At 43.7% G+C, this 20,522-nt stretch overlaps 1 long non-coding RNA gene and 1 pseudogene across 2 annotated transcripts in view; both read left to right on the top strand.

Annotated features, from left to right (window-relative positions):
• The window catches only part of LOC147822712 (uncharacterized), a 99,106-nt gene that overhangs the window by 13,465 nt on the left and 65,119 nt on the right, over nt 1-20,522 (top strand). The gene's annotated exons all lie outside the window — the stretch shown is intronic.
• LOC147822714 (5S ribosomal RNA) lies at nt 81-199 on the top strand (annotated as a pseudogene).

Raw genomic sequence — 20,522 nt, 5'->3', positions numbered from 1 at the left:
ATTTTTAAAAAATGGAAGACAAAGAAGAGGTAAAGAGTTTGAACAGCCGTGGTCCCTGAACACTTAGAACTCAGTGACTCACGTATGGCCATACCACCCTGAACATGCCCTATCTCGCCTGATCTCGGAAGCTAAACAGGGCCAGGCCTGGTTAGTACTTGAACGGGAGGCCGCCTGGGAATACTGGGTGCTGTAGGCTTTTGCACCCTTCCTTGGGCCAGCGATTTAGCTCAGTGGCACCGCACCTGCCTCGCAAGTGCAAGGTCCTGAGTTTAATCCCCAGTACCAATAAAAGAAGAATCCAGTGGCCTTTCCAGAATTAGACAATGGTGATTGTTGTACAACTTTGTAAATTTCACTGAAAAATTCCTAAATTGTACATGTTAATTGAATAAATTTTATGGTATGTAAATTATATCTCAGTTGGGGGAAAAAAAGCCCAACCTAGTGGCTCAGGCCTATAATCCCAGCACTCTGGGAGGCTGAGGAAGGAGGATGGAAAATTGGAGCTCAGCCTGAGCAACTTAGCAATTTAGCAAGACCCTGTCTCAAAATAAAAAAGACCAGGGATTTAGCTCAGGGTGAAGGCCCTGGGTTCAATCCTCAGTACTGAAAAAAAAAAAAAAAGCCTAGTATTTAGACACATGACTCCCTCCTGCTAGAGGTATCCTAAAACACTTATCCTATGTGTTTTATCCTTCAGCTCTCCCATGCTAGTCAGAGTCCTGGAATGGATGCCCGCATTCACGTGAAGGGGTTCCCCCTAGTTTCTTAGGGTCATGGCCCAGTTAACTAAGAACAAGGAATTTGAACATTCTGGGCCCTGGGTGGAGGACTGTCTTAGTTATTTCATCATCACTGAGACACAATACCCAACATTTACAAGTTAGAAGAAGAAGGTTTATTTTGGTTCAAAGTTTGTAGAGGTTTTAGTCCATAATTAGCTGGCTCCAAGGCAGGACAGCATGGCACAGGGACATACGGAGAAATAGCTGCTCACCTCACAGCAGTCAGGAAGCAGAGAACCATCAGAGGAGCTGAGGAGGGAGATAAATCCTTCCAGGCCATACCCCCAGTGACCGCCTGTTCTGAGCAGACCCCACCTCCTAACAGCAAGTCAGCTATAAGCCCCACATTCAAATGCCCCACTTTTGAGCACATGAGCTTTGGAAGGATGTCCAGATATAAACCATAACATTTTGCCCCTGATCCCCAGGAGACTCACGGGCATCTCTTTGTGCAAAGTACATTTAGTCCATCTCTAAGAATTGCCAAAGTCCTAACAGTTCTAGCATTGCTGAAAAGTCCAAGTCCAGAGTCCCCTCTGAGTCTTTTTTTTTTGGTACCAGGGATCGAACTTGGGTCTTTGCACTTGTGCAGCACGCGGTGAGCTAAATCCCCGGCCCTCCCCTCTGAGTCTTAAGGCGAACTCTTAGTCATGAGCCGCTGTGAAAAAGCAATGGAACCAAAGCAAGATCAAAACCCAGGAGGGTAAACATTAAATGTCCAGCACCCAGGGCAGGTTGTGGTGAGATTGCCAACTCCCCGTGACTTGGGCTGTCCTGGCTGTGACATCGTTGTCAGTTACACCCCATATGGTTTCTCTCCTGGGGCAGCTCCACTCATGGCCTGTGGGCTTCCTCAGTTGATGTTCCTCATTCCTGGTTTCTCCAACTTCCTGGGGTCTCCACTGCACTTTTGGCTTCATTGGGAAGGATTTAGGCTTGTGGCAAGGCAGAACATTGTGGCGGAAGGGCATGGGGAAGGAAAGCTGCTCACCTCATGGTGTCTAGGAAATAAAAAAGAAAAAGATCCAGAGAGGAAGGGTCCAGACACCAAATATGCTCAGAATAATGCTCCGATGACCCACTTTCTTCAAGTAGGTAGCCCACCTCCTAAGTTTTTGTTGCCTCCCAATAATGCCATCAAATTCTGATTCTTGTCACTGGTAAAGTGAGAGTCCCACAATACAATCCCTTTCCAAAGGCCCACCAGCAACCAAGCTTTTTTGGGGGGGGCATTTTGGATCCCAACCATAACGTGTCAAGCAATAGGAGGTGCTACAGGATGTAGAAAACTCAGTAAGATGGACCTGTAAGGTAACTCCAGTCTACTTAATAATGCATAGTTCAGGGGTATGTGGCCACCATGATGAGGGACAATCAGGTTGAAGCTCTAGGGGGTAAGATGGCCTTGCACCAGGTTCACTAAAGATGGATAAGAACATGTCTCTTGTGACTGCTGAAGGTGAGGACAGGATGTGGCACTTTGCTTGTATCATCAAGTCTGGTTACATTCAAACCATCCGAGAAGTTGATGAGAAAACTCAAAAGAGCATTCCCTCTAAAGCGGGAGGTCCATGAGCATGTCCACAGCTCCCCCTTGGTCTCTGTATTTCTTCCATGGTGATGAGAACACCCACTGGAGCCAGGACATCCAGCTCCTCTTCAACTATATCCTGATTACAGGGCTGGTGAGCAGAATGTTCTGGGATGATGTAAATATTCTATGTCTTCATCTCTTCCAATATGGTAGCCACTGGACATGTGTCAGACACTTGAAATGTGGCTGGTGTGATTGGAGGGACTGAATTTTCTTTTTGTTCTTTTTTTACCACTGATGGGATTTTTTCTATTGTGGTAAAAATATACATAACAAGCTGAATTTAATGGTACACTTGTAGGCTAGCACTCAGGAGGCTGAAGCAAGAAGATCATGAGTTCAAGGCCAGCCTGGTTTCCATTGAAAGTTTGAGACCAGCATGGACTGCATAGCAAGGCCCCCATCTAAAAAAACCCCCACATGTTATGCTTAACATAAAAACTATCATTTTAACCATTTAAGCCTATCCATTTGGTGGCATTAAGTGAATACATGTTGTTATGCAACCATTGCCACCATCCAACTGCAGAACTCCTTATTTTCCCTAATAGAAATCCTATCCCCATTACACACTAACTCCTCATTCCCCACTCCTCCAGCCCTGACTACTTTAGGTCCCTCATATAAGTGGAATCATACAGTATGTGTCCCTTTGTGGTTGACTTACTTCACAAACATCATGCCCTCAAGGTTCATCCATATTTGAGCCCATGTCAGAATTCCTTTCCTTTTCATGGCTGAATAATATTCCATTGTATATATGGATCACATTTTGTGTATTCCTTCATCCATAAATGGACACTTGGACTGCTTCCACCTTTGGGCTATTATGAATAATGCTGTTGTGAATATAGGTGTGTGAAGACCTGTCCAGACCCTGCTTTTATTTCTTTTGGATGTATCCCTGGAAGTGGAATAGCCAGATGATATGATAATTCTATGTTTAATTTTGTGTGTACATGTGTGTGAGGGGCATGTGTGCACTGTACTGAGAATTGAACCCAAGGCCTTCATACTTTCTACATTCCCCAGGCCTTTTTCATTTTTTGTGTGTTTGTTTGTTTTTTGGTACTGGGGATCAAGCTCAGGTCCTTGCACTTGCAAGGCAGGCCTTGGAACCACTGAGCTAAATCCCCGGCCCCTTTTTCATTTTTTATTTGCGATGGTATCACTAAGTTTCCCATGCTGGGCTCAAACTTGTGACCTTCCTGCCTCTGCCTCCCGGAGTCCTGGGATTATAGATATGCACCACCACATATAGCTCTGTGTTTAATTGTTTGATGAATCATCATACCATGTGTGTTAGCTTTCCATTACTATAATAAAGTGCTTGAGATAATCAAGTTTAAAGTGAAGAATAGTTTATTTTGGCTCACTGTTGGGAGGTTTTAAAGCATGGTTGCTTGGCTCCATTGCTTTGGGGGCTGTGGTGAGGGAGCATGTCATGGCAGGTACATATGGCAGAGGAACCATGCTCACCTCATGGAGACTTGGAAGCAAAAAGGGACAGGAAGTGTGCAAGGTCCTAGCATCCCCTACAAGTACACGCCCCTCAGTGACCTAACTTCCCAATAGTGCCACAAGTTGGTGACAAACCTTCAAATCTTGGGGCTTTGAGGGGATGCTTATCCAAACTATAGCACCAAGACCCTGAACTTTGCATTTAAATCTAAACAGTCACAGTTGGCTACATACTGAACAGCACAGATATGCAACTTCACCAGCATTTGGCCAGGATCCTTCATGGCCCCAACCCCAGGCAGTCACTGTACTCACTTCTGTCACTAGAGATGAGTTCTTCCCTTCTTGGACATCAGATAAATGGAATCGTACTTGTAAATTATAAGCAGCTTCTTCCTGCTCAACGTATCACTTGTGGGAGCCACCCATGGCATGCTGGTAAATGTTTCACAATAAGTTCTCCAAGCTGGGCATAGGGGTGCACACCTGTAATTCCAGCACTCTGAGAGGCAGAGGCAGGAGGATTGAAAGTTCAGGCCCAGCCTGGACAACTTAGTGAGACCCTGTCTCAAAAGAAAAATTATGAAAAGGGTTGGGGATTATAGCTCAGTGCAAAGCCCTTGGGTTCAATCCCCAGTACAGTAGAGAAGAGGAGGGAAGAAGGGAGGGAGGGAGGGATAGAAGAAAGGAAGAAGAGGGCAAGAAGGAAAGAAGGAAGGACAGAAGGAGGAAGGAAGGAAAGAACAATAACCTCTCTAGAAAATGAAAAGGCCTGATTTATAGTGTTTCCTGATGTTCAGTGAGCAAATTCTCTCGCCATGGCCCATTGGTGACACTGGCTGGGCGGAAGCCTGTCATTGGCCCATGCTTGCTCTCATGCAGCAGGAGTGTGTTCTGCTCCATTTCCACACTAAGGACAGCCACTTTTTCTTTACACATGAGCAAGATCCTCAGCTCTTAGCTGATGCCTTAAGGGGCTTAGCTCTGAGAAAGCTAGGTCACCACACAAGGGTGTCATCACCTGCATCCTCCCATCTACTCCCTTCTGTGCACTGGAAGGGGACATTTGTGCCTTCTTGTCTAATCCTGCAGCAAAATGATAAAGTCACTTCTGGCTTTAGAAATGTTAACAGAAACTAACAGAGGTTAGAAAATCTCCTGCCTTTATGACAAAGTTTGGATGCCAAAACTAGTGTTGTTCTGAGACAATGACTTTAAAAAAAAACTGGGGATTTAACCCAGCAGGCTCCAGCTGCCAAGGATGCTTCTCACAGTTCCACCAGCTCTCCTGTCACATACATGTCCTTCCTAGGGGCAGCAGGTTCTAGTATCCTACCAAACGTTCTTGGACCCACATCTACTTCTTTTATGTTTATAAAAATATATGTTTTGAGTTTTTGGAAATGTAGAACTGAATATGACTGTTTTCTTTATAAACAGCACTCCCCAAAAATACTTTATTGAGAAATGTGTACATTTCATTTGGGTACCAAAAAAAAAAAAATCAGAAAGAAAGCTGGCACACTCCTGTAATCCCAACACTCTGGGAGGCTGAGGCAGGAAGATTGCAAGTTTGAGCCCAGCCTGGGCACCTCAGTGTGTTAGTGAGACTCTGTCTAAAATAAAAATAAAACGGGCTGGATATGCACTCAGTGTGAAGGACCTGGGTTCAATTCTCAGTACTAAAGGAAGAGAGAAAGAGAGAGAGAAGAGACAGAGAGCCAAGGAAGGGAGAGAAAAGGGGAGAAAAAACAGAACAAAATAGAGAAATAGAAAACTGAAAAGCAACCAACCTCTCCAAGAAAAGGCTCATTTTACAGATGCTGTGGAGCTGGGATGCTAAACTGAAAGCTGAGAGTCTTTGTGACAATAGAACTCTGATCCAGACCCACAGTAACCAGCCCAGAAGCCAGAACACATCCTCTGCAGCTGCAAGCCCCCAACACCAAAACTAGACCAATGATGGACAGCATCCTTAATTCTTGTTCCCGCTCCTAATTTAGGGTCAACCAGAGAAAGCCAAATACGTCCTCCAAAACCATCACACAGGTTGCCTGGTTTCTGATTGGACACCTTCATTCTCCCAGAGTACACCTGGCTCCTCCCTTTGTCAGGATGCAGCTCTCTCATGTCTCTGCCCGCCTTGGAGTCTCTGCCCAACACCAATGCTACTGGCTTTGTGTGATCTCGTTAGGGGTCTGCGTTTACTTCTGTGTGGCAGTCCCCATTCTTTGGGGGCATCTCCCAGTTCCCTGCCCACTCTGGTCAGCAGGAGACGTTTTGTTTTACCTCCAGAGGGGATGGTGACTCAAGCCAAGCCACCCAGCCATCCCATTCTCCCAGCCTAGAGGGCTGAATGGCCTCGCTTCTCACCTTCTTCTTTTACTCCTGTGCGTATCTACTTGCTATCAGCCAGCCAAATATTTGTAGATATTTTTTCACTAACAATTCCCCAATTCCCATTTCCACCCTTGCCTGACAACCTTGACCTTAAACCTCAGGATTGTACAGCAGCTTCCTGTGCATCACACCCAGCTTGGTTCCAAGTCTAGGCCAGTCCCCCACACTGCAGTAATTCACCAGTTAGGGTCTGATGAAGAAAAGGAGAAAAACTCAAACTATCTTTACATGTCGATGCCTACCGTGTCAAAGCCATGGCCTGCAAGAAAGAGCAAAAATCATTTGAAGAGTGAGCTTTAATCATTTGTGAGGTTTAATGTTGAGTAGTTTTTTATTGGGCTTTTTTTTAACCCCCCGGAAATTTGCTTGAGTTCATAGATTTTAAAAGAATGGGTCTGGGATTTACAGCAGCTGAGATAGGCAGTACTGGGAGGTTTTAGGGTCCACATTTGGAGGCTTCTGCAGGATTCTCCTTTACTGCTTCAAGATTGGCTGTGGCTGGGGAATCTGGATTCAGCAGCTTTGGGGCCAGAGCTCTGCAGACGGAGGGATACATGACCCTGCTCAGAGATTCCTACGGACAACTCTGCTGGTTTCCAGTAAGGCCCAAGGTGGGGTCACCCATGTGCTGGGAAGGATGTTGGAGGCACTGAGAAAGATGGCTCTGAACTTGCTCACTCGCAGGCAGGCAATGTCACTCGTTTTCCTTTTGATTTCTGCTGTTCTGATTTCTACCAGCCATGGAGAGAGCATCTGTCTGGACAGACTGTACATCTTCCTCATTGGGCCTGTTATTCCATCACCTGGCTATAACGTGGCTGATCTTGGGCTAAGGGTAAACAGAAACAACCCAGTAATGGCCCCAGCAGCTAGAATAAATGTACAGTGTACATGTTCCATAAAGACTGATTGAAGTCAGCTATGGTGGTGCATGCCTATGATCCCAGGACTCTGGGAGGCTGAGGCAGGAAGATCACAGTTTCAAGCCCAGCCTGGACAACTTAGCAAGACCTGTCTCAAAATAAAACATTTTAAAAAGGGCTGGGGATGTAGCTCAGTGTGACGGCTGTGCGTCCAATCCCCAGTACTGCCAAAAAAGGTTGATTGACAAATAAGGAAACGGGCATTAGAAACACAATGTGATTTTGGCTACAAAGAAAGTAAATGCACAGAGTGATGGAAGCAACCTGGAGATATTGGACGAAAGAGTTTATTTCTAGGGTTGTCTGAAGGACAGGGTCCCCTTTAAAGAGGAAGGCAAACAGGAAGCATCTATGAGGGCGTGGGGTGTGTTCTAGGACATCTAGGTTCAGTTTGTGGAGGCGGAACACAGACAAAGACAGAAGAGGCTGGGTCCTGAGTCTGGGGTCTGCCATGGCCAGGGATTTGGACTCTGTCCATTTTCTCCCAGGAATCCCTGCAGTGTTTTCTCATGTAACTTTTCACAGGTGACTGTTAGGTTTTATATCTCGATGTCTTCCTAAAGCCTCGTGCTATCATGGGCCAGACCTTTGGAAGGTGAGTGGATTATGGGATTTAGAGCTGTCTTGCTGTTAGGAGGCAGGGTCTGGTCAGAGCCCTGGGGCACTGGAGGCGTGGCCTGGAAGGGTTCCTCTCCCTTCCTGGATCCTCCCTTCTTGCTCTGCTTCTTGGACACCAATGTGAGGAGCTTTCTTCTGCCCAGGCTGTTCCACCTTGCCGTTCTGCCTTGGAGACAGCTGACTATGGACTAAACTTCTACAAACTGCGAGCCAAAATAAAGCTTTCCTTTAAGTTGTGGGTGTTGGCTGTTGTTCTCAGTGGTGAGGACGGTGAGGAGGACAGGGATACTTCAGGCATACGTGGTCGAGGGTAAGGGCAGCTCCCCTCTACGTTGGACCAGCTCTAGCAGACCCTTTGTTCAATATAACCTGGCCTCGCCTCCACTTGCGTGTTACTAGGAAGAAAATCCCAAGACAGGCACGGTGGTGGATACCTGTAATTCCAGCTACTGAGGAGCCCGAGGCAGGAGGATCTAGTTTGGGATCACCCTGGGTAACTTAGGGAGATTCTATCTCAAATAAAAAATAAAGGGCCGGATATTTAGCTCAGGGGTTCTGCGGCCTGCCTCGAAAGCACAAGGTCCTGAGTTCAATTCTGAGTACAAAAAAAAAAATTAAAATTAAAAAAAAAAGCTGGGGATATATACTTCAGTGGTAGAGTATCCCTAGGTTCAGTCCCTACTACCACAAAGAAGAGGAAGAGGGAGTGGAACAGGAAGAGGAAAGATGGAAGAGGAGGAGGAGGAGGAGGAGGAGGAAGAATAGTCATCCACATGTCTGCCCACTTTATTTGTAAAAGTTTGATTGTGTCTCTAAAAGATAAAAGACATATTTTAGGGGGGAAATAGCCTTAGTAGAGAAACTTTTAAAATTGGATATGTTTGACTGCCATCATTAAAACGAATCAATAATTACTTCTTTTTTTTTTTAAACTGGGGATTGAACCTAGGGCCTTTGCACTGAGCTACATCCCCAGCCCTCCCCACCCCACTCCCTTTTTAAAGTTTGAGACAGGGCCTTGTTATGTCTCTAAACTGCCCAGGCTGGGTGCAAACTTGTGAAACTCCCACCTCATCTTCCTAAAGCGCTGGTGTTACAGGTGCACCACCATGCCGGCTGTCAAGAGCTCTTGGTGCCTGTGTTTAAACGCCTAAGTGGTGCCCATATTTTCAGAGTCATGAACCCTGAGGCCCAGTTCCTGAGGTAAGAGAAGACTGTAGCTCCCTCCACAGGGAAGCTGGCAGGAGGTGGGCTTGAGTTCTCAAGGGCTGGCTACTCAATCTTGCCTTTTAGTGTAGCACAGCAATTACGGACATGGTTGCCACAGAATTTTCACCTAATTACCCCGAAAATGAGTTTCTGCCCCTTGGAAAACAAAAACCACAATTAATCAGAGATGGGCACCAACATTCAGTTCTGTGTTCAACATTCTATAAAACTCTTGGGGCTGAAGTGGGATTCCTTTTCCTCCCAGATATCTTCCTTCTGTTTTTTGATTGACCACCCCAAACTCTTGTGTGGGAAGCCCCTCTAATGACAGTGTCCAGGCATTGATGGCCAGGCCCAAGGACAGACAAGTGAGGACCAGCACTGTAGACCAGCCAAGCCCACTCCATGTAGACTTTCTCAGACCTTTCCCTGCCCTTCCCTGGAAGTCAGCAGTGATTTCTAAGTCTGCAAAAATAGCTTTTAGCTAAATATTCTGTGTGTAGTAAAGAATTAATCTTATCCAAGAGAGATCTGTCCTTTACTGTGGCTCCTAGGAGGTAACTTCTAAGGCCTTGGAATGTGCAGTCTGATAAAAATGTCTTTCTTTATCTGGGGGGCCTTGGGTCACATTGAGCAGACTAAGAATTTATGGTCATGGCTTTGGGCCATGCAGAATCAACTTAGCCTCTGGAAGGGATGGAAACAGGGGAGCCACATGGGCTGTCTACCATGCTTCCCAGTAAAAACTCATCAAGACATGCAAGGATCTTCCTGGTTGGTCACACTTGCTGTATGTTGCCACGAATTGCTGCTGGGAGAAGTTAGGCTGCCCACGACTCCACTGGGAAGGGACAGCTGGAATGTCCAGATGTGAAACCCTTCTAGATCATCCATGTGTTTCTTTTCTTGGCTTATTTTCAACTGCCTCTTTTTCCTGTCATTAACTGTGGCCACGAATCCAACAGGTTTCTGGTGACATCAAATCTTAGGGTGGTCTTGGTGTCACTGGCTAGCGTGAGTCCTTGCTTTAGCGATTAATAGGAGTGAAAACCAAAGCAGCAGTATGAATTTATAGGCAACAGTTTTTTGGGGTTTTTTTGTTGTTGTTAAATTCTTTTATTGGTACATTTTAGGCATACAACACATTTACATTTCTCATTGGGAATTGTACCTTTACATGATGCATCTTGGTTCTTATTTTTTCCCCATTCCTAGCCCTCCCTTCACCCCCTAGGCAACAGTTTTAACAGGAAAGTAAGAGAAAATAACAAGGACCAGAGCTCTGACAAAAATCCAGCTGGTTCCCTAACAAAAGAAGTGAGATAGAAAATGTATCAGATTGAGAAATAGAAGAGAGCACAGATTTGAAAAGGAGGAGCAGACTGACCAATCCACAGAAAAATAGGGACCACTTTGATGGGGTGCTGGGGTGGGCTGGGCCCCAGCTGGTCATTATCTCAGTCCTGGTTACATAGCTCTGGAGAAATCCTCCTGGCTGGAGTGGCATTTCTGTTTCCATGAGATGACTGTCCCTGGGGTAGCTCAGTCACCTGAGGATTCGCTTTTCCAGAGACCTAAGTGACCACAGGGTCAATGAACAATGACCCTTGAGACAGAGGTTGGAGAGTTCAGGCTTCTAGGCATCAGGGAGAGGATGTGAATCTGGATGTTGTGAAAGCCAGCAATTGGATGTCCTCGTAGATCCTGAGAATTACTTTGGTTTCTCTTATCTTCTTGTCTTCAGTCTTGAAGGAGGGTCAGATAAGCTAGGTAAAATTAGGGCTAGTAAACCTTGTTTTGCCAAATTTTCTAAATGATTAACAGACCCCTATCCAGAGCTTTAAGGTAATAAAGGAGATAATATAAAGGTCAAGCTTTGTTCTACTTCCAGAAGCATGGCCCTGGCAGGAGGTGGGCTGTGCACGCAGCCTGACCTCATTTAGGGCAGGTTACTTACATGATCTGACCCAGTTTGGGCAGGTGGCACACATCTGGTTTGAGCAGCCTGCTGCTGTGCACATCAGGAGCCCAGTTTGGGCCATGACCCCTCTTTGGGGTATGACCCCAGTTTGTAACCCCCAGATGAGGTGGACAGCTTGGGCAGCCTGACCTCAGGAACCTAAATAGGGTGCCCTCTTTTCAGCCTTTTCTTTCTCTCTTTATCTCTTTCCGAAAGCACACAAGAGAGACCTTAAAGGCATATAGCACCTCATATATGGTTATGGGTTATGCAATGTCTATCCCCAAAATGTCACCTTTAGGATATTTTTTATGAGCTTAGGATCAATTGAAGATACATTTTATTTTGTTTTTTAATTTTTTTTTTTTGGTTTTTTGAGGCAGGGTCTCCCTTTGTAGTTCAGGCTGACCCTGAACTCACTATGTAGCCCAGGCTGGCCTCAAACGGTGATCCTCCTGCCTCAGCCTCCAGAGTACTGGGATTACAGGCGTGCGCTACCAAGTCCGGCGAAGATAGGAGATTTTTTTTTTTTTCCTACCAGGGATCGAACTCGGGACCTTACACTTGCGAGGCAGGCAGCGAAACCACTGACCTAAATCCCCAGCCCGATAGGAGATTTTAAAAGGTTAATTTTTCTCCAAAAGTAAATTAAAGAATGTAAAGACAAACCCTCAAAGCTCTTCTTTCTTTCCTCTTCTGAACCTTCTTGGTTATAAGCTTAAAAATGCAGAGCTTAGAAAGGTTAACTCTGCTATGACTTGGTTCTCATGAGTCATCTAAAGAATTGTTAAAATGAGTAAATAAGTAAATATAAAGGAAATTAATGCTTATAAGTGTTCATAACAATATCTAAGTCATCAGTTGCTAAATATAAATTCAAATATTCTTGGCTTCCTAAGACTTATGAAAATATATTTTGGTTAAGGGCCAGGGATTTAGCTCAGTGCCACCGTGCCTGCTTGGAAGCACAAGGTCCTGAGTTCAATCCCTGGTACAAAATAATATATATATATATATATATATATTAGTTTATTAAATTGTTTTCATAAATGATTAATATACAAAGTTTTAAAATTGCTTTCTTGAGTTAACTAAGTTAAATTTCTTTCTTTTTTTTTTGGTACCGGGGATCAAACTCAGGTCCTTGAGCTTGCGAGGCAAGCCCTTAAATTTCTAATATATCGTTTTATATTAAAAACTTAAATTTAAATTTAGAAAATTTAAAGTAAAAAATTTTCTCTAAGGGAAGGTCCTTGGGTCTGAGGAACTACTAGACAAAATTCCCCTTTGTGGCTGAAAAATCAGCTGCCTGAACCAATTTGCCTCAGTTTTCTCCACTGATGGGTCACTTCTCCAGTTTTTTTCCCTGGAGTCTTACTGAGCCTCACTTCCAAAAATGTTACTAACGAAACTATGTATACATATATGTATATATATAATTACGTTGGTTATAATAAAAGGTTAAGTTTTCTATGTCTGAAAAATAAACTTCTCTTAAGATATCAAAATGCTCTTGGTTAAACATATAAAAGCTAGATAAAAATGAAGATAATTTCTTATGCTTTCCACTGTTGGACTTTTGGTTATTTCAAAGTACTAAGTTTTAAGAGTTAAAGATTATTTAAATGCTTACTTGTAAAATATTTTCAACAATCAGGTTATCTGATGTTATCTTCTATAATGTGAAACTTAGGAAAACATCTTATATCGATAACTTTCAAACTAAAGTTGTTTATGATAAGACTTTTTTAGGTTTATGTTTATGTGATTGTTATGTAATTGTGTTATGGAAATTAAATGTGCCTAAACCTACAGTTGAGTCAGTATAATTATTGTAATAATTAAAGATTGGACATTAGTAAACGATCAAGTAGATCTATAAACAAGTACTTTCTACCTAAAAGACATGTTATTAAAAGGTAATATTTTTAAATAAAAGTTTATGTCATTTAATATTTTATAGTTGAATAAAAGTAACCGATTAAAAAGTTATTTTATACTAAAATGGGAATTTAAATGTATTCCAGAGATAATAACAAAAAGGTAATAGTACCAGTATAGTATCACATAATTGTTATGCTAAAGTGATATGTTTGCTCTTGATTTTAAATTTCATCTCTAAAACTTTATGACTATTATCTGTTAACATTCTACAGAAATCTGACCTTTTTTGGGGGCGAGTATTGAGAATCAAATTCAGGACCTTGGGCTTGCCCGGTGTGGCATCACTGAACTAAATCCCCAGCCCAGGAATCTAACTTCTAAGATAACCATGACTAGTAAAAAAAATAACAGTTGCCTGGCCATATTTTATACAGTGGCCCTTTGGTTTACAAACTTAATTTGTTTTACAATTTTGGGAAAATGGCTGTGTTTGTGTTTGTGTTTGTATGAGAAAGATGGCCATGGTTGTGTTTGTCACCCAATGCACAGTTCACCAATGGAAGCAAAATTTTGTTGAAAGCTTTTATTTGCGAACTGAATTGTTTACAAACAGAAGCATCCATGAACCGAGGAAACTGGGCTAAGAGGACAGACACTATTTTGACCTTGGCCCTCCAAGGTCAACAAGGACCCGGAGCATGAGGGGACCTCTCTAAAAAGATCCCACAACTCCAGTGAGTCATCTAAATAGGGAGATTGTTGGACCACAAAGGACAGGAGTCAACCAGCGTACCTTGTGTTAAAAGAGGGTCACTAAAAAAGGGAATGCTCCCATGCTTCTAAGAAGAGCCATATTGTCAGGCAAAGAACACGAACCATCCTGGCAGATGACACAACTGGTAGAGGAAAAACTAAAGAGCTAAGAGGCTCTGCCCATGACCCCAAAAATAACTCCAGAGGAGCCTAAATTGACCTTGGCACATATAGCTATATAGAGAGATTAGTTTTCATTAACCCTTTAACTTGGTCATAAACATCCAGCAGGAAAATATAACCAAAATTATATACAGGGAAATAATAGTAATATTAAATTAAAAGCTAGGCTACATGTAAAAAGGGGCTCCAAATATTACACCAGCCCCTGCTTGGAGTCTCCCCCTGCAATTATAACTTGTAACCATAAAAAGTTTTGATTATCAGTCTCTTAACTATGCCAAAAGCGTGTCCTTCAGCCTCTCTTAATATATTCCCATCCTTGTTTGGGTGTACTTTCAAGTACCTCTCAGGTAAAGGTTTAGCTTCTTGTTTGTTATAATTGAAATAGGAGGACATTACATTTCTTACTGACAAAACTGAGAAGAGTTTGTGTGCTTTTAAACTTCACCTGTTATAGTTGAGTAAACATCTCAAAAAATAAAGGTTAATAATAAAGATAAAAGGCTTATGTCCAATGTTGCTGACTTTCACATTTTATGGAGTCACTATTCATCAGTATTCTACTGTTAATTTCTAGCCCCAGCCTGTTTTACCAGGTTATAAATGGAGCTTAAGAGTCAATGACTAGCTAATGTCTTTGTCCTCTTTTCCAGTCTACCAAAAGATGACCATCAGACAACAAACCCATTTTCTTTTATCTCTTTTAGATCAGTCAGGGTTAGATTTGATCCCTGGCTAGGCAAGATCAATGCCCCTCCTCAGCCTGAAGCAGCTACACAAAGACAGAACATCAGGCCTTCTACATCTCTTAAGAATAAGGGATCAAAGTCTGTGGTGGGGTGGAGAATGAAGTAAGATAGAAGAAATAAAAACTAGGCAGAAATGAGACAAGGAAATTGAGATTTCAAAAGTGTACTTTTAAAAAACCCCTGCAGCTTCAAGACACAAATGTTTGGATTCCTAGGGTCTTGAAGACACAATAAGCCTGTAAATCTGGGCTCTGGACCTTTCCTTTTCACCTGTAAATTGTACTTCCTCCACCCACAAGAAAGTAGCAGTATTGGTGGGCAGCAAACCTCAACTTCAAACACATGTAGATGGCTTGCATTCTGACATAAACTGCCAGACAGGGAACCTGACAGACAGTAGGAAGACACATCCTAGATCACCCATCTTGAAGACACCCCAAGACCCCATAAAAGATACCCAGCTCCAGCTCATACTGTGCCTCTGAGTGTCTGCACGCCATTTTTTAGTGTGTCCTACAACCTCTGTCTAATAAGCCCTTTTTGTGCCTCTTACTGACACATCATGAAAATTCTTTTTCTATGATGGGAATCAGCAGACCTACAAACTTATTCTACAAAAGGATGAGAGAGTTTCCTTATTTCCCCCTTGGGGACCTCTCAAACCCAGGCCAATTGATATCAGGGACTCCTAGACTCTGTGTTCTGCTTTCCCGGGGACTCCTTGTCAAAGTGAAGACAGGCCCAGTGTGGTGAGGATCTCATCTGTACATAAATGACCTGAGGATGAGAGCAGGCCCTTATGGGGATGTTAGCGGGTTTCTGGGGGTTCTGTGGGCTCCTTCTAGAGATTCTTGCCAGGTTCTTGTTGTCCTGAACAAAGAATTGGACAAAGCAAGTGAAAAAGATAGTGAGGTTTTACATTTATTAAATGCAGGAAAAGAAGTATACTCTGAAGAGCAAGTGTGGGCCAATTAAAGGTTGGAAAAGAAATATGCTTCTGTACCTGCCTGCCAAGTGGAAGGTCCTGAGTTCAATTTCCAGTACCACAAAGAATAAATAAATTTTTAAAAATTAAAAATGGGGCCAGGAATTTAGCTCAGTGGTGCTGGGCCTGCCTTGCAAGCGGAAGGTCCTGAGTTCGATCCCCAGTATCGCAAAAATAAATAAATAAGTAAAAATAAATAAATAAATATGCTCTGCAAGGTGAGCACAGGCCACTGAAGAGAGAGAGCACAGTGACAACAAGGTTAATGGCAACCATCTTTTGTATTTTCCATTCTGATGTCAGCTCTAGGCCATTCTATCAAGAACCTGGTTGAACTCACAGAAGAATTGAAGAGGGCATTTTCTGATTGGTTCCAGGTGCAGGGTTTGGGAACTATCTTCTGCACATGTATTTAATCTATGTGATTGACAGGTCACTCCCACTTGCCTAGCCAGATAACCATGCCCTAATCTCCTGCCTCGGGAGGACACTGTCCCCACTGCATTTTGGATTTGAAATAAACACTGCCCAAGTACAATACTTACTTCCCAACATCCATTCCCACCCCACTCCCCCTTTCTGCAAGATCTCCCACTTTTTATTCATATTATTTACCCAATTCTGAAATCCAGATGGCGAGGGGGCAAGAGCCTGAACTTCCACCCAACCCCAGCCCAGTTCCATGGGGTTGGTTCTGATTGGTCTCAGCCAGTGCCCTTGCCAGTGATTGGCTCAGACAAAATCATGGGGTACAATTCTGTCCAGTGAGATGTCTTGTTCCTACCTCTACCTTCAGAAGAAGAAACGGGGACTAGAGACGTACTTCAGTGGTAGAGCACTTGCCTAGCATAGGCAAGGCCCTGGGTTCCATCCCCAGCACTGTAAAAATGAACAAACAAATGAAACAGACTCTATTAGCAGATGCTGTGTGTCTGTGTGGGACACCAAGTGTCCCATCATGAAACCCCTCGGAGCCAACCTAAAGTTCCCTGAGGTCCAGCCAACACACTGTTAAAGGGCTGGATATGTCCACCTTGGAGCTGCCTCCCATCCCTTCACACACCTTGCTAGGTGACACAATGAATATCCTTATTATTTAATCCAAGATGAGTTCACATTTTCTTTACATTTCAGTAAAAAAAACTTCCTGGAGTTGGGCGTGGTGGTGCACACCTGTAATCCCACCACTCTGGGAGGCTGAGGCAGAAGGATTGAAAGTTTGAGCCCAGCCTGGGCAATTTAGTGACTTAAGGAGACCTTCTCTCAAAATAAAAAAGGACTGGGGATGTAGCTCAGTGTGAAGGCCCTAGATTCAATCTCCAGTACTGGAAGAAAAAAAGAAAAACAGAGGAAAGATGTCAGGTGCACTCTGGTTGGAAGCTATTGGCCTGGGGAAACTGAAGGAGGCCAACTAGAACAGAGAGGTCTTATGTGATTGGTTGGGGGAGAAATATTTGGCCTTCTCTGGTTGGTTCTGAGTTGGAAATAGGCTGGTGGGGAAGGGACGAAATTTAGGGAAGCTGTCAGTCATTGGTTTAGTCTTGACCATTTTGGACTTTGCAGTGTGGCTGGGCTTCCTGGGCTGCTTGTTGCAGGAGCTGTGTGTAAAGTTCCACTGTCATAAATGGACCTGTCATTATCTGCTCATATCTGCAGAGGGGATTGATTCCTGCTTCAGGATTGGTTTAATTCAGGAGCTTGGCATTTCTTTTTCTTCCTTCAGTGTGCACAAAAACAACCCACAAACGCTGGGAATTAGGATGAAGGGCTCTGTGTTTCCATCTCTAGTCCAGTGAAAGGAAGGCTGCTTTCAGAACTTTTTTCTCAGAATCCCTTGCTGGGGCAAGAACGTAGAGCAGGTGGGGAAAACCACCCTGAGTACAGGTAATAATGATATACACTATCAGCTGAGAGTTTTGTAGCAATAATAAACTCAACCCAAAGTTCATCTGCTTTTTATTATCATCTTGTCCCATAAATCCTAAATGTCATGATAAAAGACAGATGCTTTCCAACTTAAAATGGCGTTACATCCTGAAACATCACCAGAAGTCCAATGTGCATTGAATACCGAACTGGGGAATGTCCCTGTTTAGCTGTAGGGTGCCAAAGAGCTGACTCACTACCACTGCCCAGAATCTCAAGAATATATTGTACTAAATCCAGGTGTGGCATCACACACCTGTAACCCCAGCACTCTGGGAAGCTGAGGCAGGAAATTGCAAGTTTGAGCCCAACCTATGTAGCTTAGCAACTTAGTGAGACCCTCTCTCAAAATAAAAAATAAACAAAGGGCTAGGGATGTAGTTCCACGAGGAGGATCTGAGTTCAATCCCCACTACTACCAAAAAAAATGCACTGAATGCTACTAGCTGGGAAAAGATTAAAATTCAAAGTTTGACGTTTCTACTGAATGCTTATTACTTTTGTATCATTGTAAAGTCAAAAAAAATCATTAAGTTGCACCATGTAAGTCAGACAATATCTGTACTTCTCTATGAAAATAATATTGTTGGTTTCAGTTTAATAAAGATGTGATAGAAAAATATAGCGAATGTTTAAATTTTAAAAAATTTTTACAGTAAAAGACACATTGTCATTAATTCCCCTGAAAATATTCCCCATGCTTCAAACATACTTATCCCATCGTTTTTGCCACTTTCTAAAGCAGTTCTGGAAGTCATCTTTCATGAATGTCTTTAGTTGCACTATTGTGGCTGCCAGGATGTCCTGAATTGATTCAAAACATTTCCCTTCCATGGTCATTTTTTTTGACTCTGAGAAACAGCCAGAAGGAACATGGTACCAGATCCAGGGAGTAAGGTGGACAAAGAGTCACTATTAAGTTTTTATGACCTGCCTTTCCGTTGGAGGCAGTAGCATTCACTGAATTTTTTTTTTTTTGGTAATAGGGATCAAACTCGGGTCCTTGCGCTTGAGAGGCAGGCTGCAGAACCACTGAGCTAAATCCCCAGCCCCTCACCGAATTTTTGATCAAACCTCATAAAGATTCTCATGAAAGAGGACTTCCAGATCTGCTTCAGAAAGTGGCAAGAATGTTGAAATAAGAGGGTTTGAAGCAAGGGGAATATTTTAAGGGGAATTAATGGCAGTGTATCTTTTACTCTAATAATTTTTTAATTTAAACACACACATTTTTTGCTCTGCCCTTCTGTTTAAATTCAAATCTGCATGTCTGAATTTATTGAGGTGTAACAAACTTTGCATTCCACAAGGAGGTTAACCCTGAGAGCTCTCAGTTACTCAGTAAGCCCCTGCCATGTACAGATTCACTTTGTGAGGGTTCCGTGTTGCTGGAACTCACTGTGGACCTGACTTGTGTCTCTTGCACCAGTGGTACTAGGACTCATTCCAGTCACCATGAGCATAGAGGAGACACAGAACTGGGTTACCTCAGCTCTCCTTTCCATCACTGCTGCAATTTTCATTTGTGTTTAAAATTTGAAGTAATGAGACAAAATGCCAACTGTAAAGTATGAAGTTTATGTTATGTGCACCTTTTAGTTCATAGGTGGAATATTTTACTGCATTTGAATATCAATAACAACAGGGACGTGTTTTCTCTCCTACATTGTTGCTTTTAAAACCAAGGAGCAAACCTAAGAAGTAATGTTTACATAATTGTTACTGAAGACATGCAACTCCTCAAGAAGGAAAGTGGTAAAAAATAATCCAGGGCTGGAGATTTAGCTCAGTGGTTCCGCTGCCTGCCTCACAAGCGCAAGGACCCGAGTTCGATCTGTGGTACCAAAAAAAAAAATCCAATCTAGCTGAGCATGGTGGCACCTGCTTATAATCCCAGCACTCTGGGAGGTTAAGGCAGGAGGATTGCAAGCTTGAGCCCAGCCTGGGCAACTTAGTGAGATCCTGTCTCAAAACAGAAAAAGGCCAGGGGGTGTAGGTCAGTGCAAAGGCCCTAGTTTAATCTCTGATACTGGGGGAGAAAATTCCAATCGTCTTCATAGCTGTTTGCACACCAGGCCTGGGAGCCAGGGAGGCTGGGTTGTACTGTTTGGTGTGGGTGTGCACAGGGATCTGGGAGGGAGGAAGTAGGGTCCTTCTGGGGTGATGAAAATGTTTTGAAACTAGGTAAAGGTGTTGGTTGCCCATTGTTGTGAATATATTAAACACCACTAAACTGCCTTTTTCATTTTTCCCTTTTGAGACAGTGTCTTGCTGGTTTGCCCTGTCTGGCCTTGAACTCTTAGACTCAAGAGATCTTTGTGCTTCAGCCTCCCAAGTAACTGGGACTATAGGCATGTGCCACTGCACCTGGGTGTATTGTATGCTTTAAAATGATTAATTTGATGTTATACAAATTTCATGTTAATAAAAAAGAAAGAACCCACGTGGGCTGTGTGAAAGAGGCAGAACAACCAAGATGACAACGAGAGCAGGGGAAGTGTTTCCCCAATGTCCTGTCAGTGACGGAGGGTGGACAAACAGGGAGGCACAGGTGTGTCCTGATGGAAGGCTGCCAGCCTGGGGAAACTGAGGGCACCAACTCGAAGCCAGGCACCCTGTGTGATTGGTTAGGGGAATAGGAGTGGTGTCCTCAGGTGGAAACTCAGCCAAAAGTAGGGCCCCTGGCTGTCATAGACCAGGTCCGGGTCACACGGGGCTCGTGGGAGAGTGTGCCAGCGTCCTGGCTGGCTGCCGCAGGTGTGGCCAGAGCTCTGCTGTCCCTCGCTTTGCTCCGTCTCTCTGTGGCAGATGCAGGAATTGAACACACTTGTCCCCACTCAGTGCATGGAGCACCAGAAATGCCAGGTGCCTGGAGCAGCAGAAGCCTCCAGGCAGAGGACACCCTGTGTTGTCTCCATAGCCCCCCACATAGGGCTGCGGTTCCCACTGGGATACGCATGATGCATCTGGGGGACTGACCAGTGGCTCGGACTCATGGCTTCCAGGGCGTCGTCAGCACTCTAGCCCCTTCCCGAACCTGTCCCTCTGTTCTTCACCCCCCCTCTTATGCCCCAGTGCCAGCTGTACAT

Source organism: Heterocephalus glaber, unplaced genomic scaffold (genome assembly GCF_053883595.1).
Source record: "Heterocephalus glaber isolate CG9 unplaced genomic scaffold, H.glaber_assembly_v1.0 deba00001610, whole genome shotgun sequence".
In the NCBI taxonomy this organism is placed as follows: domain Eukaryota; kingdom Metazoa; phylum Chordata; class Mammalia; order Rodentia; family Bathyergidae; genus Heterocephalus; species Heterocephalus glaber.
The sequence above is the reverse complement of the archived record's forward strand: the minus strand, read 5'-3'. Positions and strand labels throughout refer to the sequence as shown.